Consider the following 4,868-nt stretch of genomic DNA (forward strand, 5'->3'; position numbering starts at 1 on the left):
GACATCTCTCGTCACCCTTTTGTGGAGCCTGACCTGGTGTTCGTGCATGCGGGGACTAACTGTCTTCCCATGCACCGTCCACTCAGCCGGACTCTTGATGATTTCAGTTACCTTATATCTGTTACCAAGTCTCGCTTCCCGTCAGCCTCTGTTGTCATCTCTAGCATCCTGCCTAGGTTTGACTCTGAGGTCTATGACAGGAGGCGGTCTGAGTTAAACTCTCATTTGCTTCACCTATGTTCTCGCCAGGGTGTGTTTTTCCTTGACAATGGTAGCCGGGCTCGCCGGGCCATGTTTTCTGTTGATGGTTTACATTTGAGTAGAGCAGGGAACATCAGCTATGCCAAGTATCTTTCTTTTTCTTTGAGCCACTACCTGCAGCTGCACCGTCGCAGCTGCCAGCATCGCTTTACGTTGAGGGGTGAGGAGTGGCCTGGGTTGGGGACGGATGGAGGAAGTGGGAAGAAGGACAAGGAGCATCCAGGAGAGGAGCAGAAGTCAGGGGAGTACAAGGGACAGGTGGAGTGGGCTAGGGTAGTCCGACAGGGGGGACCTGTAGCTAGGGCGGCCCCAGGGAAGGTAGAGGGAGGTAGTGTGTGGAAGGGACCTTCCCAGCCCAGGGGAGTACCCGTAGTTAGATCGGCCCCAGGGAAGGTAGTGGGGGGTAGCGTGGGGAAGGGACCTTCCCAGCCCAGGGGAGTACCCGTAGTTAGATCGGCCCCAGGGAAGGTAGTGGGGGGTAGCGTGGGGAAGGGACCTTCCCAGCCCAGGGGAGTACCCGTAGTTAGATCGGCCCCAGGGAAGGTAGAGGGGGGTAGCGTGGGGAAGGGACCTTCCCACCCCAGGGGAGTACCCGTAGTTAGATCGGCCCCAGGGAAGGTAGTGGGGGGTAGCATGGGGAAGGGACCTTCCCAGCCCAGGGGAGTACCCGTAGTTAGATCGGCCCCAGGGAAGGTAGTGGGGGGTAGCGTGGGGAAGGGACCTTCCCAGCCCAGGGGAGTACCCGTAGTTAGATTGGCCCCAGGGAAGGTAGTGGGGGGTAGCGTGGGGAAGGGACCTTCCCAGCCCAGGGGAGTACCCGTAGTTAGATCGGCCCCAGGGAAGGTAGAGGGGGGTAGCGTGGGGAAGGGACCTTCCCAGCCCAGGGGAGTAGCTGTAGCTAGGGTGGCCCGAGGGAAGGTAGAGGGGGGTAGCGTGGGGAAGGGACCTTCCCAGCCCAGGGGAGTAGCTGTAGCTAGGGCGGCCCGAGGGAAGGTAGAGGGGGGTAGCATGGGGAAGGGACCTTCCCAGCCCAGGGGAGTAGCTGTAGCTAGGGCGGCCCCAGGGAAGGTAAAGGGGGGTAGTGCAGGGAAGGGTCCTTCCTGGCCTAGGGGGGGACCTGTTCCTAAGCCTAGGGTTACCCCAGGGAAGGTAGAGGGGGGTAGTACAGGGAAGGGTCCTTCCCGGCCAAGGAGCACACGTACATTAACTAAGAGTGAGTGGAAGAATATGATGAATAAAAGGCTTAGTCAGTTTAAAGAAGCACAAGATAAAGGTGAGGTTGTGTGTGGTATTGGTTGTGAAGGGGAAGATGTGCAGTATGTAATATGTCCTACAGGGTGGAGTAGTTGTAAGCTTAGGAAGGGCAAGGAGAGTACAGGTGTATTAGGAGGGTTTAGCAGGGGAAAGGCTAGGTGTAGGAGGGTTAGTGGTAAAGCTAAGAGGGAGAAGTTGTCAGTACCAACTAGGCTAGAGGTTAGAATGTTGTATAGTGGGCCCCTTAATCCCTCAGGGTGGGTGGAAAAGGTTAAACAGGTAGGTACTAGTACCTGTAAGAGTAGTGAGGAGGGGGTAGGAGATGATATGAATGTTAGTGATAGTGTAACCTGTAAGAGTAGTGAGCAGGTAGGAGATGTTAGTGATAGTGTAACATGTAAGAGTAGTGAGCAGGTAGAAGATGTTAGTGATAGTGTAACATGTAAGAGTAGTGAGCAGGTAGGAGATGTTAGTGATAGTGTAACCTGTAAGAGTAGTGAGCAGGTAGGAGATGTTAGTGATAGTGTAACCTGTAAGAGTAGTAAGCAGGAAGGAGGAGATGTGGGTAATATGGTAACCTGTGATTCTAGTAAGGAGGGGGGAGAAGATATCAGTGTTAGTGATTCCTGTAAAACCGTAGTTACCCTTGGCCTCTTTTCTTTCTTTGTCATTTTCAAAGGTAAGTTATTTACTCTATGGTCAACTAGCAAATGTGTTAAGGTGTGCAAGTTGAAGAAATTGATAAGTAATTTATGTGAATGCAATGTTATGTGTAGAAACCTTAGTATGGGGGGTGATATTCTTTTTGATGAAAATAAGGTTGTAGAAGTACATGATAGGACTGTTACAGTGACCCTTTTTGGTTGTGGGGGAGGTAAAACAATTAATTTTCATCCAGGCCGGCCATGTTTCTCAGCATGCGCCCATTGTAAAAAGCCATCTACATTTGAGGAGTATAGGCATCCACAGGGATGGAATGATACACTTAGAAATTGGGTAATTGATAATACAGGACTTTCCAGTACAGACTGTGTATGTCGTTCTTGCGAGCGTAAATTTCGACGATTACAGGCCCAACCTGATTCCGTTTCTAGTTCTTTAACTGATAACTCACAAAAACTCTCTCAAGCAGTGCTAGAAAAAAATTGTTTTATGTCTGAGTTTGGTTTATGCCAAAATTTGTCTAACCATGAAAGACAAAATGTTTCAGTTGATGACATGATGTCATATATTTCCTCCATTTCAGACTTAGCGGCAGGTTGTAACACTTTGCCAAATTCTATTTCACTGTGCACATTTCATTATTTCCAGTTTTACCGATTTTGTGATGAAGATAAATGCACGCATTGTTGTAAGGTAATTAGGTCCCATAAAAGGAAACGTTTCTGTCCTTCATTGAATATCCCACAATCAGCTTTAAAATTAGCCGACTCAACTTTGTCAGAAGGTTCCATTTTATGCAACAATTGTTATCAATGTTTATATAGATCTGGTAATCTTGTTAAGGAAGAAAAAAATCTGGAGAAACGTTTAGAAATGTTGAAAACTTTGGATGTAAAATGTAGCCTAGAAAACATACCAGAATTAGCTTTGCACCAGGTTTCTTGTAAGGTAGGTGAAATGTTTCTAGAGAACAAATCTTTACTTCTTGTGGATGCATATGATTTGTTTGTAGAAACTATCCAAATGCTTCTTAGTGAATTCCAAAATGAAGAACAGTGTGATGAAGTTGATGCATTCTCTTTCACATCAAAGTGGTTACTTGTTGGACTATTAAGTGATCTTGGAAACTTTATTTTAATTCACAAAAGTTCAAGTGAATCAAACAAATTAAGTTTATTGTTATATAGTAAAGACTGTGATTTGATTGAATCCCTCCATTTGGCTTTATATGCAGCAAGATTGAATACTTATAAGCGTGATCTTGAGTTGAAGTCTATTCAGTCCAATGTTGCTTCTATGTTCACAGATGTTAACAAAGACGTACTTAATTCTAGCCTTTTGTCTTCTTTGATGTACATGAATAGTTTAATCCATCAAGAATCTTCCAAGTTCATTGATAAGTTTGTTCAGTGTCCAACATCCCTCCATGAAATTGATATGATGCAAATTTCTAAAGAAATAAATCCGGTTGTTTGGAACTTTATTGTTGTACTTACTATGCATAAATCTGAAATACCAAGTTCTGATTTTGAAACCTTTGACATGAATGAACATTATTTGGCATTTCTTAAGGATAATTCTAGCCATAGCTCTTCTAAGTTTTTAAGACGACTGTTTGCTACTTTCCTTATCTTATTTATTGTCTCTGACGGTCAGTGTAGTTATCCTTTTCACATGATTAATTCAGAATTAATTCATTCTTATAGCCAGTCTACTGATCTTATGCAATTGTTAAATCGCCTTGGTGTATGTTGTTCCAATGATTCTCATAGAAGATTTATTTCTGGAATGTTAGATAAATTGAAATTAGAAGATAATCATTATAATTTAACAGAAGGTTCTTTTACTGTAGCTTCTATAGACAACATCAATAGTGGTAGTCCCCATGCAGCTGTGACAGGTAGTCCCCGAGGGTGGAACGGCACATCTATTCAAGCCGTCCAACCCAAACCTAAATCTCTTCTTATTCCCAAGCCAAATTCATCTGTACATAGTAGTGAAGATATCTCTGTAGGTATAGGTAATGTTACTGAAACTGATGAGCCAGTATCAAAGAAAATCAAATTAGTTTCAAAGTTTAGGCAAAGAAAAAGGTCACCAAAGGAAATTGATCATAGTACTTTATCTCTTACACCCCCATCTTGTGTTCAGTCTATAGTCCCTTCCACTCCAATATCCCTGACCTTCGAACAGTTTGGAATATCTGAAGAAGAAATGAAAGAGTCTCATAAATTTAATTCTGAAGTATTACTTTATCAATTTGAAAGATGTATATCAGATTTGACAGAATCTTCTTATAAATTACCCAGTTTGAAATGTAAACTATTTTTAGAAAGGGACCCTGTCACAGAAAAGTCTAATATTGCATATTTATCTATAATGAATGAAAATGCTGACTGTAAAGAGACAATGTTAAAGGCCCTTAACTTCCTTCACACTTCATTTAATGTTGGCGTTGATGTTGAATATTTAGTTGTTGTTGGGGATGCAAAAACTTATGACCACCTTCTCAAATTAAAACAGGAGTATGGCCCCGCTTTAAGTTGGTTAATTATTTTTCCGGGTGATTGGCATACATTAAAAAATTACCAGAATGCATTAATGAAAGTTTATTGGGAGGGAGGGTTGAAACAGATCGCTTCGGGTAGAATAAAAGGACAGACACCCTAGATGCCCCTTAGTACAAGCAT

Source organism: Branchiostoma floridae, chromosome 1, assembly GCF_000003815.2.
Source record: "Branchiostoma floridae strain S238N-H82 chromosome 1, Bfl_VNyyK, whole genome shotgun sequence".
NCBI classification, from domain to species: domain Eukaryota; kingdom Metazoa; phylum Chordata; class Leptocardii; order Amphioxiformes; family Branchiostomatidae; genus Branchiostoma; species Branchiostoma floridae.